Raw genomic sequence first — 14550 nt, 5'->3', positions numbered from 1 at the left:
ATGAATAGTTGAATGTTGCTACTCATTCCTGATGGAAAACAGAAGGAGGTAGAAGAAAGACTGTAATATCTTCAGCACATCACTAAGTAGTAAATAATCATGTTAATTGTTAGAATATTGACTGGGGAATTGGAAACAATTAATGAGTGCCTTTCAATTACTAAACATTTTCTCTGAAGGGGAGGGGCCCTCCAGGGCATGGACTTAATATGTTTGGTGCTTGAGGCCCAAACAGAATAAAGGGTACAAATATTCCAGGTTTCCAACTGCCCTGATTGTCTTTGGTAATCATAACACTGCTGGAGAAATGACCTGTTAAAAGCAAAGAAGGCCAATTTCCTGATGCACCACCGAGCACGAGTGCGCTCATTTTGCTGGTTTGTTTGATTGCAGCAGCCTCTTTACGCTCCACTCAAGTGGCCCTTGCTGGGGACATGGGGTTGGAGGCAGTAGTTCCCATCCACAGGCCCCTAGAGGCCACAGAGGCAACCTCTCAGCTGCCAGTGACCAAGATGACCTGCTCTGCTGAGCCAGCACCCGAGAGTGGGGTGCCAGAGGATGCCTGTTGGGGCACGTATCTTGTGTTAAGGCAGGTGACAGCTTCAGACCCAGGTCCTTGCTCTGTTTGCCGGTGGATGAGACAGTGGAATGAAATGAGTGGCAAAGACAGTCCTTCTTGGGTGGGTTTTTTTCAGAACTGTCCTAGAAACATGAGCCTTTGTTATGAGGGAGGAGCCATGTCCCCATTGAGGGACACTGAGAAGCTCCTGACATGCTGAATAGGAGGCCCTTGAACTGGGACTCTTGTCAGGCATCTAAGCCCCCTTTTCTGCCTGCCTGTATCTTCTATTTTAAAGTAGAAAGTGGGTTGGGTACCTGGGTGGCTCAGTCAGTTAAGTGTCCAACTTCAGCTCAGCTCATAATCTCGCCATTCATGAGTTCAAGCCCCACATCGGGCTTACTGCTGTCTGCACAGAGCCCACTTCAGATCCTATGTTCCCCTCTCTCTGCCTCCGCCCTGTCCCCCACCCCTGCTCATGCTCTCTCTCTCTCTCTCAAAAATAAATAAACATTAAAAAAAATAAAATGGAAAGTTGGTCAAATGTCTATGGTGAACTTGCTTAAAATGGAGAGGACGAGCTTCTGTAAATTAGGGTTTAAAAAACGGTTTATTTAATACAACCCAAGAGATAACACAAAACTACGCTCAGCTAATTGACAATGGCTCTCTGACATCCTAATTGTTCCAAATAGGCTAAGTTTCGAAAAGCCTGCCATGACCGCAGCCTCATAGTAAGAAATTCTCATGCACTGCTTTGTGATTATGCAAATAGTGGCTGAGGTCTCTGTAGTGGAACCTCACTGCTGTGGCTTAAACCAATCAGGCCAGTAGAAGGTGTCTGATGTGTGGATTAGGAAATCCATAGCCTGGCTGCTGGTGGCCTCTGACATCACATGACATGGAAGCTCTGCCAAACAGGGATATCATGAGTCTTCCTTAGAAATCCGGACTGGAATTAGGGACAGAATTGGTTAGTTTGTAGGAGAAGCAGAGATAGACCAGCGCCTTGAGAGAAGGCAGGACACAGGTATGATATAGAAGAGTCCAGGAGGACGTACTGACCATGAGCATACAAGTTAGGAGGTAGAGGGGAGTTGCTAGAGCAGAGGCTGACGTGGCTCCTGGGGACACAGAAGCAGAGTTAGAAGGGACCTTTGTGAATGTTAGCGGTGGAGTTCACAGTAGGGATTGATAAAATTCCTTGGCTGAGAATGTCTGAAGTAGGTTCCTGTATTTGCTCGAGGCCTGGTATGCAGATGTTTCTAGATTTCATGGCACCCCTCTGCTCTCGTGCATGTCCTTATGATTCCCAAAATGCAAACTAACATGAATGGGCCTCTGTTCTTCACAGCCCAAAGACCCTGACTAAATATGCACTCTGCTTACCCTGTCTTTCTAGTTGGGCACACCCTTTTTAGATTGCTTTCCTGGGCAGGTGATGAAGTAACTGACATGATGAAAAGCTGATCTGAAGCAGAGCAAGTCAGCTCTGCCCCCAAAAGCCTGAGAGCAGTATGCCCAGGCAGGTTCTCTCATGGGTGTCCAGGAAACAACAAGGAAGGCCAGTGAGGAGAGAGTGCTGTGTGCCCGTAGATTATGGCACAAACTCAATTTCCAATGTCTTTGCTGCCAAGGACTCTCTCCTTTCTAAAAAACCACTTTGATTTTGCTCCATAGACACTGTTTTGCAAAGATTGAATCTAGCAAACCAACTGTGTTCATTTAGGTAATAAATCATTTTCCCATCAGAACTGATAATGGATCTTATCCATAAATTCAGAGTGCACAATTCTTACTTTTATAATCTCTGATTTACCTAATTTGACCCTAAGTCCCTGTTTCACTGAGCCAGGAGGAAATTTAATGTCAGCCGTTCTTGAAGCTCTATGTCCCAAGTGGGGCAGAGGGTAGGGGACGACCTTGGTCATCAATGCACATGTCCATCATCCACGCCTCCCACACGACATTTGGGACATCAGAATCTTCACTGTGGCTGAAAACCCAGGCCTAGGACCCCTTTCCCTGAGTGTGGATGTAGGTGTTCCCTCTGAGGTCTGGTTTTTGCTTGGGGACATAGTCTTGAAAAAGAACAGTTGTTCAAGATCTTTCTCTTTCTCTCCTGAGCCAGTTGGAGAAATTTTGACTTCAGTTGGGGAGAGACTTCCCCTGTAAAATTCATCTGGATTCTAGGTTTAACAGGAAGCCCAGTACCTGGGGGAAATTTACAACTGTAACTTGAGCATTCAGACAGGCAGACAGACAGGCAGACAGACAAACACATGCACACACACACACACACACACACACACACACACACACGTGAGTGTATATGTGGGCATGTGTGTGTATACGTATGTGAATTAAAATCATCTCCAAAATAATGTTTTCTCTCTTAGGATGGAATAATAATTCTGTTGATTGAATGCACGCTGCGTCTGAGGCCTCATGGTAAGTATAAATAAGCCAGTGGGATTTCTCAAGTTTCCCTTGGTTGAGTCCCAAAGCGAAGAGGAAAAGTGTGGATTAGAGAGACTCATAAAATAAATTCTGTGAAGCAAGTCAATGAACTGTGAGCTCAGTCTCATTAACTTGGGGGAGACCCCAAATGAGGCTTTATTTCCAACATATCTGGTTGCAAGAAAAGTAGAAACTGCCAATGTCTCCTTAAAGTCTCTTGTTGCCACTCATTTGCTGCCCAGTTAGCCCTGACTCTGGGTCACTGCAGAGGAACCGAGTGACCCTGGACTTGGGGATGAGTTTTCTGTCTGGGTTCCTGAGCTTCTCTACTAAGCGCCCCTTGTCTGTCTTCCAGAGTGCATAGAAGTGACTTCCTCTTTCTGTGTTTTTCTTTGTTGTTTTGCTAACAGCCTTGAAACTGTAGACGTGTCCCCTCTACGCGGAAGGGTCTGGCTCATCGATTTCAAGGTTTTCTACAATGTGCTTGTGTGCCTTGTGGTAGGAGAGAGGGAAGAGCAGTGTAAGAATGCCTTCTCTTTGTCCAGTACTTCAAGTCTAGTGTAGTCAGGAATTCTGCGTGCACTATTTCATCTCACGGAGTCCTGCGACATGCCAGTGGTGTTCTTTATTCAGAAAGATGAAAAATGGGGGTCAAGGAGGTGGAGGGATTTGCTCAGGGTCATAGAGCAGAGCCAGAACCGGAAGCCAGCTCTTCTGTTTCCCATGCCTGCACTCTTGGCCTGATACTTGAATTGCTTCTCAATGTAGTCAGTAGGCATATGATGAGCATTTATTTTATTTATTTATTTGTTTATTTATTAAAGTTTATTTTAAGAGAGACAGAGTGTGAGTGGGGGAGGGGCAGAGAGAGAGGGAGAGAGAGAATCCCAAGCAGGCTCTGGGCTGTCAGTGTGCAGAGTCTGATGCAGGGCTCAAACCCACAAAACTGTGAGGTTGTGACTGAGCTGAAGTCAAGAATCGGACACTTAACCGACTGAGCCACCTTGGCTCATCACCCCATATGATGAGATTTTAATAGGAGACTAATACTCCTGGGGCTCTGTGGGAGTAACAAAAGTATCAGGCACATTTGTTGCCCTCAAGTTGTGTGCAGTTTACTTGACTGTTTCTGTCTGTCTGTCTGTCTGTCTGTCTGAAGCACTCTGCCAGGTTGAACAAAACATAATCCTTGCCCTTACACCCTACAGCCTAAAAGGAAGTCAGTATCAGCACTCTGCTCCCTAGTAAGGTACAGAGAGCCCAGTGGAACCTGTTTTTCTTTGTTCACTGGTTCTGCATAAACAGACCTAGGGAAATCTTTGGCCCCCTCACAGAAGAGGCTTGAAGAGGATGGTGAGATATTCTCCACCAATCACTAGGCTCTCCCTTCTTCCCCTCCTGTTCTCTCACTCTGATCAGGCACCTGCAGCCGGTCAGCCCTTGGTTAGCAAGGGAGAGGACAGAGGAAGCAGATTGGGGCTGATGTGGGGTTCAGAGTTGTTGGCATGCAGAGTGCCTCTACTTCTTCCCCAGATGTTGATAACCTTGATTCAAATGGTAAGAAAGGAGGGGTTTGGGTTGGGGGCTGGTGATGAGAAGGAAAGAAGAACAGGTGGTGAAAAGGTATAGCATCCATTCCTTGTTCATTCCTTTGACCTGGGCTTGACTCAAAAATGGAAAATGAGGTCAAAAATGGGAAAACTGTCTCTGTGGAAGACAGAGTCAGGGGTGAAGCCAGGGACTCACAGAAGGTTATGAAACACCGAAGCTCTGGGCCCCACACCACCACAAGGAATGTGGCCCAGGTTGGGCAGTAAGATGTTCTCCCTGATTCTGCACAGGACCCTACACCAATCACCTACCCAAGGCCAGGAAGAGAAGCCAGTCCCTGGCCCAGCTAGGGCATCCTGCGGTGGACACAAGCGGTAGAAGCCATGGGGAGGGACACAGCATTGTTGTGGCTATGCACAAGTAGGGACTGGAGCCTGAAAAGAGCAGGGCAGAAGCAGGAATTCCAAAGCTGACAGACTGTTCTGTGGGCATATGTGAGCATCCCATATAAAATGGCGATGGTAGCCAAGTTTCAGCATGGGTGGGGGCCTTGGAACCATTGCGACATGATCGAGGTAACATTTGGAGCCCAAGCACCAGAGACTTTGTTAGAGTGGGTGAGATCTCTGGAAACAAACCCTATACAAATAGATAATGTTCAGGTATAAAATCTTGTCCTTATCAGAATTTTCTAGCTTTTTCTTCCTCGTTTTATCTGTCTTTTCTACATACCTCTAGCCTGGCTAATATATGTTGTCTTACCTCTTCAGTTCACAAGACAACAAGATATCTTTCACCTTGATTTTTCACAGCTCTACCTGCCATGCAGGCCTGACTTACTTCAGGTAATCTCCAGTTGTCCTAAGCAGGAATCACCCCCATGGACTGAGAAAAACAACTGACCAAAACTTCCATGATTGGTTCTCTCTCTGAAGCTGGTCCCAAAAACCTGCCATCTGACTCTGACCCTACCAATGGGCGACCAGACACAAGTTACTTACCTTCTTTGAGATACAATTGTCTTTGTGCGTGAAATAAAACTATCTCCGTGAGGCGATGAAGGGGCACTTCTCTGTAAAGTGTCGAATGCCATGTGTGTGTTCCTGGTGGTTACTGTTATTTCCATAGGACACACCCACATCCCCCCAGTGTATGTTCCAACCTGCTGACCTCTGAACTCATCCTTGCTGTCTCCTTTCCCAGGGCCTGGATCCCTATGCTGGCATTTTACTCCTGCAGGAATCCCTGTTCTCCACCAGGTCATTCCCATCAACATCAAACACATGCTATAATAACTCCCAGCTTAGAGAAAAGTTATCCTCTCTTGACCCTGTATTTCTCTCCTGCTAAAGCCTCATTTCTCTGTTCCTCTCTGCAGTAAAAGGTTTGAAAAAAAAAAGGTGTCTGTACTCACTCTCTCCATTTCTTCCATTTCCCCTTGAGATGGCCCCAAATGGTCTTTTATCCTCACTACTCTACAAAACCAGCCTGATTAAGGTCACCAGCAACCTTACTGTGCAAATCCACTGGTTCAGTCCTGTCCTTCTCTCCTCTCCTCCTGGCAGTGCGTGACACCAGTCACCCCTCGCTTCTCACATCCTCCTGCTCCTGGGACACCACCCTTCTGATTTTCCTCACACCTCTGTTGCTTGCCAGGCCTCTTCCAGATTTCTAAAGATGGCCTGACTCAAGAGAAGTCCCGTTTTCTAATTATGTTCGCTCTGTAAGAAATCTCCAGTCTCCTGGCTTTAAATCACCTCTATCTGCTGTCAGTTCCTTGTACGTGTCTCTGGACCTATGCATCCTACTACCTCCTCGCATCCCCACATCTCACCCTCTCTTACTCCACCTCCACCCCACCAGCTAATCATGGTGGCTGTATCTTCAAATATATTTGGTATTTAACTTCATCTCACCTCCCAGACATAATGATCTCTCATCTACTAGGACAATAGATTCCTGATGGTTCCTACATCTATACTTTCCTTCCTGTAGTGAATTACTACATGACAGCAAGAGTTATCCTTTTAAAATCCTTTTAAACTGTAAATCTTGTTACATCATTCTCCTGCCCAAACCTCTCCAAGAGCTTCCTGTAAAAATGTAAAAGCCATCAGGTCCCTCGTGGTCCAGCTCTCACTGTATCTTTGACCTCATCTCGCACCACTCTGCATCACCCTGCTCCAACCACACTGGCTGAGCTGTTCTTAGCACATGCCAAGTGTGTTCCCAGCTCAGGGCCAGTACCTTGTGGTTCCCTGAGAGTAGATGACCCATTGTAATCATTCGCTATTGCTGCAGGAGTAACAGATCACCACAAATTTAGCATCTTAAAATAACCCCCCACTCATTATCTCTCATTTCTCTGGCCAGAAGTCTGGCATGATGGGGCTGGGTGTTCTGCTTGGGCTCTCCCAAAGTTGAAGTCAAGGTATCAGCTGCTGGGCTCTTTTCCGGAGGTTCAGGGAAAGAATCCACTTCCATGCTTATTTGGGTTGGTGCCAGAATTTGGCTGCTTGTGGCTGCAGGACTGAGGTCTCCATCCCTCTGCCTCTCGGCTTCCAGAGGCAGCCGACAGTCCATCCCATAGTCGTTCTCATGTGACCCCTCCATCTTCAAGCCAGTGACAGTGTGTGCTGTATCCACCCGCTTTGAATCACACTGACTTCCTTTCTACTCTTGCTTTTTGCTTTCAAGGACTCAGGTCATGACATTGGATTGACCCCCATATTCCTGGATAATCTCAGTGTTCTAAGGTCAATTAATTAGTACTCTTAATTAGTCCCTTTGCCATGTAACACAAGACAGTAACATACTCATGAGAATGACAGTAGGGATGGAGACCATGGGGATGGAAATCCTGCCTGCTATGCCTGCTCTTCACTTTAGCCATTTGGCCATGTCATCTAAATCTCTGGCTCCCCGGTTGAAACAGTAACCCCTATTCTGCCTTCCCCTCTAGTTCCTCTCCCTGCTTTCTTTGCATCATAGCACATATCAATGCCTATATTTCATTAGTTTGGTATCTGTTTCTCTTCACTAGGTTGCCAGCTATAAGATGGCTGGGACTTGGTCTGTTTTATTTTCTGCTATATACATAGCAGCTACACATGCGCCTAGAACATGGTAAATAAATACTTGTCGAATAAATGTAAAGAAACGCCTCCTCAATAATCCAGATTTGCTATCTCAAAAAATTGACTGGTTCTTTGTTTCTTAAAATACCTTCTAGCATTTTATCAGTTATCAGTTAGCAGGTATTTGGACACCTTCTACAAACTCTGCCATTCTAGGCATCCCCTTAACCACTGAATCTTGCAGTTGAAGAACTTTTGGTTTTTGGTGGGCCCTTAAAACATTCTAAGGGCAAAATAAGACCACTGAGGGGGTGTGCCTCTTAACCCACAGCTCTGATGAAAGAAGTATCGCATTCCTTTATTTCCCCTGATTAATTTGAATCTGTTTGAGGCTCCTTGCTCCTGGTTGGTAGGAAATATCAAGTCTTTATTATTCATGGATGATAAAAAATGAAATAGATATTTTTCTTAGGGAACTTACTGTTTACAAAATTTGATTAGATTTACTGATGATACATCATTTTTACACTTGATCTTAGCCAAAAGGCCGAGAAGCGATGATACATCATTTTTACATGTCTTCAGTGTACAGGTATGTTAAAAGATAAATAAAAGATTCTGAAAACATGCTTTGGGAGTATGTGGTGGGAGAGATAGTGAGCATAGAAATAATTCTGGGCACTCGGCACTGGGGTTGGGATTGCATATCAGCTAGATCTTGGTGGGTGGGTAGAGCCTAGACAGCTAGTGATAGAAAAGGCAGGTAGAGTTGGGGAAGAAGGTGAGAGCACAGTATGTAGAATGAAAGACAGGCTATACGAAATGGTGGGGAAGAGCAGAATGAGGCAAAAGAAAAGAAACAGCTCCATCACAAAACCTACCTCCAAATTATTTCCTCGTTGTAGATTGTAGATCTAAACATCAGTAGCCAAAAATGAAACTTCTATAAAATAGGACCTCTGGATGGGAAAAGGCTCTCCAAACAGGACAGTAAACATATAATGATAAAGGAGAAGTGACAAATTGGAATTTACTGGAATTAAAAATCTCTGTTCTTCAATAGATATAATTAAGAGCATTAAAAGGCAAACAACACAGTGGTGAAGATATTTGCAACACATGTAACAAGGAACTTACATCTAGAATATACAAGTAACTTCTATAAAACCATAAGAAAATAACAGACAAACCCAATGGAAAAATGGGCAAGTGATCTGAACAGGTATTTTATAAAAGAGAATATTTGAATAAGCAATGAACATATAAAAAATTTAATTAATCATGGGAAATGCAAAATTAAACCACAATGAGATAACACTTCATACTAATTAGAATAAGCTAAAACCTAAGACTGATAATATTAAGTTTTGGGAAGGATATGGAACAATCCAAATTCCTATACATTGCAGGTAGGAATGGAAATTGGCACAAATACTTTAGGAAATTGAACATTATGTACTTACATTATAAATACACATACATTAAGATCCAGCAGTTCCACTCCTATGTATATATCAACAGCAATATATACACCTGAGTTCCAAGAAATGTGTGCAGGTATTACATTATTTATCATTATTTATGATCATCTCAAATCGAAAAGAACCCTAATATCCATCAACAAGAGAATGGATAAATGAATGCTGTGTAGTCATGTGATGTAATGCCAGACAGTCAATAAAATGAACAAAATATAGCCATACATAGCAAAATGCATAAGCAATATAATATTGAATGAAAAGAAGCCAACAATTTTAAATATATGATACCATTTAAATTAGTTCAAAGCAAATTGTAATATGATACTCAGGGATAATGTTCATGTGATAAAACTATAAAGAAACAAAAGGAATGGTTACAATGTATGTGCTGCGGAAGCAAGCACAGGAATGGTTACAATGAAAGTCAAGACGGTAGTTTCCCTTGTGAGGTGCTAAGGGTAGGGATTAGGAGGGAATTCTGAATGTTCTCTTCTTACTGGAGGCGGTGGTCACATGGAACCTCACTTCGTGGAGGATCATTGAGCTACCCCATTTTGATTTCTGTGCTTTTTGTATATATTATAGCTCACCAGCAAAAATGAAAAAGAAATAAGCCTATAAATATAGATTTAAAAAGAGACTATTCAAAATAAATAAAATAAAATAAAATAAAATAAAATAAAATAAAATAAAATAAAATAATACACTGTTCAATGTGTGGAATGCTAGGCTGGATCTGGATTTTATTCCATAGGATCTAGGGAGGCATTAAAGTGCTCCTTTGTTAGGCAGGAAGACGATCTTTTTACTTGCACTATAACACTAACTGAAATCCAAAGAAAGAAATTTTTTTCTATAGTACTACCATTTTTACTTCTAAGTATTTTTTTTTTTACCATCCTTGTTAGGTAAGTGGCTGAAACTAGATACAGTTTTAATTTTCAATATTTTTCAAAGAAGACACAGAAAATAAAAATGGTTCATGTCACTGACTAGTTTTCATAGTAATTTTTATTGACTTTATAATATTAATATTCATTTGAATGGATTTACCTTAATTTACTTAACTATCCTTGTATTGCTTTAAATTCATTCTGACATTTCATTATTATAAGCAATACCTCATATTGCCTGTAGACATCATTTTCCCATTGAATGGTTGCCTTAGAACATATTCTCACAAATATTATTTCAAGGTCAAAAATTATTAATATTTTAATGAAGGTTGATATTTGCAGATTATTTTCCAGGAGAACTTTTAGTAGTTCATATTGTCAGACACTATGTGTGAGCAGATTCATTCATTTAGGAATTCAGCAAATATTTAATGAGAACCTATTATACTCCGGCGCTATCTCTGCTGTCAGAGACTTTAATGTCAAATGAGGGAGACAAAAAAACAACTACAGTTGGGGAGCTGGGGAAGGTCCCTCTGAAGACCAGATCCATATAGCCCATTAGTTGTGAAATGTGTCACGACTGTGTTTTAAAAGATGTGAAAGTCCATTGGTGGTTTTTGAGCACCGAAGAAATGATATGAAGAGAATGAATATGATATGAGTAGAATGGAGCTTTAGAAGGATTGATGGCCATAAGTTATAGGAGAGATTGGCTGGGGGAGTGACTGATGCGAGGAAGAATTGTGTGAAGCTTTGGGGTCAAAATAAGTGAAGTTTCCTGAACTAGGAAAGACCCAGGGCAAAGAGAGAAAGGGAGAGATGTAAATTACTATAACACTATTTAACAAGTTAGGAGAAAATGCACAAGCCATGTAAAATGTCATAGTACAAACACAAAGTATAATCAGACCATTAGGGTTGACAATTCCACACTGCAGATGGCTGAATGACTTTTGGGTCTAATTATGACACATGTCTGCCCTACTCGATGCCATACCCAACCTGATGGTTAGACAATCATGTGGCTCTATTAGTATGGCTGTGGGAACCTGAATGCCTATATTCCTAATTTTTGTGTCTTTAAAAATATGCCCCAAATGATACTTAAAGGTAGATTTTGCATCCCATATATATTGTGATTTTCCCAGGATGCTGCTGGCCTTACACCATAATAGACTCTGGCTGTCTGATACATTTGCTCTTGCAACACCATTAAAATTTATTGCTGAAAATGAACACAAGTGGCATCAAAATGCTCCCCGACAGCTTTTACCAGCTCTCTTCGTAAATCAAGGGACCATAAATCAGGCAGATGTTAAACATCCAAGTTGAAGCTGCATCTCTAGGTTTGAGCCCAGGGTCCACACTGATGTGTAGCTGGGAACCACATTTGCTCTGCTCATCTTCTCTACGAGAGCATATGGGACAGCACTAACCAAGAATTACAGACTTGGGATCCTGAAATCCCACAAAATTAATGAATTATAAAGTTTTTATGGAGATGGGGGAAATGGAGGGAGTGTAACTGAATGGCTTGGTTTAGCAGCCCTTAAGCTACTGTCTTTCTGCTTCTTTTTATGAACAGTGGGCATTGTGGTCCATTCAGGCCAACACTGTCCCAGTGCTTGTGCGTCTCTGTGGGAATGGCATGTGTCAGTGCTAAAAGCTTCCAAACCAACACAGCATGATTTTGAATGTTCAGGAGACTTTGGCTCAATTTTAATAATTTAATGTCGTGTAAAACCAGAAGCAAGTCCTGAAAAACTGAGATCTACATAAAAAAAAAAAAAACTTAGCTGTCCCTATTTTCCTCTTCCTGTTGGCTGCCCAGTAATTTCTCTGATCTCTTCTTCACCTGCCTTCACATAATTTATGATTTTCTTGCTCTCCTCGGTGTGTTCTTTCTAATCTATAAAACCAACACTTATTTTCTCTCTTGTGTGCCTCTAGGAATCTTGCAGTCAAAAATCTTCCAGGACAATACATCTATCAGTTGTTAAGAACTAACTATGTTCCAGGCATCATGCTGGTTCTTTACATATATTATTTCTGTGATATTATCACTATCTTTTACCTAAGACAGTGGAAACTCGGGCTGCTTCAACAGTCTTACGGTTACAAACCAGTGGTGGCTTTTCTGGTATCAGAATCTATATCTGACTCTAAAACTTATTTTTATTTCCATGTTAGTTTTCTGCCTCTCATTAAAAACTTAACAAAATAATCTGAACCCAATTTTGCTCCCTTGAGAATTTGGAAAGTTTGAGGCTTTATCAAATTTATTTGCACATCTACTCTTCCCATGACAGCTTGGTTAATGCCTTGCTGGGCTTTAAGCTGTAACTCTCCCAGACTCAGAGGTCTGGCTGAGGTTTTTCAGAGACTAAGGAAAATCCTTATTTGCTCCAGGCTGCAGACTTTGAGCAGCCTTGCTGCTTAGTCTGGAGCCTGTCCTGAAGCTGAGGAACATCACTAACCATGCCCCCAACTGACAGATAAATCTGGCTGTCATCATGCTTGTCACTGACCACATCTCATATTCCCTGGGCTGTCCCCTGAAGAAGGATTGCCTCTCCAGGTGACTGTTTAGGCCTGAATCACTGCTGCATACATCACCCAGGCAAATCAGATCAAGCGAATTCATTGCACATGTTGGAGTGATTTCACCAGATAAAATACATAATGTGTCACAGTTGATCTAGCACTCACTCACCAAAGCGACCTCTCTGAGAGTGGTCTGCTTGCTTATTAGGAAAAGGGAGGGCTTAGTGGAGGAAAAGGGAACCACTATGAACTTACTGTTGAATCTACTAAGGAGAGATCCTAAAACAATGCTGCATTCACAAAAGCTTCCAGGGGTGCCTGGTTGGCTCAGTCGGTTAAGTGTCTGACTTTGGCTCAGGTCATGATCTCACGGTTTGTAAGTTCAAGCCCTGGGCCGGGCTCTGTGCTGACAGCTTAGAGCCTGGAGCCTACTTCGGATTCTGTGTCCCCCTCTCTCTCTGCCCCTCTTCCACTCGTGCTCACTCTCTCTCTGTCTCTCAAAAATGAATAAAAGAAAAAAAGCTTCCATCTTTTTATAACAATAACTTTCAAACAGACTCAAAAATAGAGAAAATAGTAAAATAAAGCTTCATATGCCCATAAATCAGACTTAAAAATTATTTTAAAAAGTTTTTTTTAATGTTTATTTATTATTGAGAGACAGAGCATGAGCAGGAGACGGGCAGAGAGAGGGGGAGACACAGAATCTGAAGAAGCCTCCAGGCTCTGAGCCATCAGCACAGAGCTTGACATGGGGCTTGAACTCACAGACTGTGAGATCATGACCTGAGCCAAAGTCAGACGTTTAACTGACTGAGCCACCCAGGTGCCCCTCAGACTTATTATTATTAAGAATTGCACCATGAAGAACTTGCAACGGTGCCCAAAACTTCAGGGATCAAATTACACACAAAAAATGAAGAAATAATTACTAGGTTGGTACATTTATATAATAGATTATACTTGATTAAAAGTTCATATTCACATTTGTATTTCCTCCCTCTCATTGAAATACTGTTAAAAGTAATTCCCTAATCATCTGTTATTGGCCTAGAAATTTTCATATAAAAACAAGCATATAAATGTATATTAAAGTTTAGTTACATTTGCTTTATTTATTTATTCCTGCAAACTTACTTTTGGGGGTTAGAAGTAGGATAGCAGCTTATAGGCCTCATATGTGCCAGAGAAGAGAAATAACAAGACCAACTCAAACTTCCTGTTGCTTTTTCTCAAAAAATAGATGCCCATTCATTTGTTTAAAAATGTTTACTGAGTGCCTCCCAATGTGCTATACTTTGCTAGGCATTGGCAATAAAAATGACAAAAAGAAAAAGGTAGCATGGTGTTACAAAGAGCACTGGCTCTGCCACATACTAGGTGCTCAAGAAATGGTCACGTCCATATTCATGACAATAACACTATAGTTATTACATACTATCAGGGTAAGGTCCTGCCCTTAAGAAGCTTTCAACCTCATTGAGTGAGGCAGATATTCAAAATAATAGGTGCATCGAGGTTATAAACACTGGGATGGAATTATCTATGGGGCACAGTGGGGAAAATAAAGAGGGAATTAATTGCGTCTAGGATGGGTGATAATTGAACTGATGCAGTACAGACACAGTAGATGACCTCCAGACGCGGGCTTGGGATGCACGTTGTGGGGACAGAATGGCAATCCAATGGCACAAAGAGCCCGAGTAAATGCACAAAGGTGGAAAGGTATGGAGAGTTCACAGCACTCCACGTAGGCACCATGACGGAACTGGGGGGTAGACAGGAGGCTACATCACAAATAACCTTTTATGCCTTTGAACTGTAGCCTGTAAACAGTGGGGAGCCAGTGAAGAGTTTCAAACAAAAGAGTCCCAGGATTATATCTGGGAGCTGTGGGTGATGGAGGTATCCCTAGTACCTAGAATAGCAGAACCTAGTACTTGAAAAAAAAAGTTAGATAAATATTACATCTCCGTAAA

At 42.2% G+C, this 14550-nt stretch overlaps 1 long non-coding RNA gene across 2 annotated transcripts in view; it reads left to right on the top strand.

Moving 5' to 3' along the window:
- Positions 1 to 5615, top strand: part of LOC122239279 — a 79409-nt gene extending 73794 nt beyond the window's left edge. For both annotated transcript variants that reach the window (XR_006218229.1, XR_006218230.1), the window contains exons 4-5: positions 2959 to 3010; positions 5383 to 5615. This is a non-coding gene — a long non-coding RNA (uncharacterized LOC122239279). The remainder of the gene's footprint in view (positions 1 to 2958; positions 3011 to 5382) is intronic.
- The last annotated feature ends 8935 nt before the right edge of the window (positions 5616 to 14550 follow it).

This window comes from Panthera tigris, chromosome B3 (assembly GCF_018350195.1).
Source record: "Panthera tigris isolate Pti1 chromosome B3, P.tigris_Pti1_mat1.1, whole genome shotgun sequence".
Classification (NCBI taxonomy): domain Eukaryota; kingdom Metazoa; phylum Chordata; class Mammalia; order Carnivora; family Felidae; genus Panthera; species Panthera tigris.
Note: the sequence above shows the minus strand (reverse complement) of the source record. Positions and strands in the feature narration are given on the sequence as shown.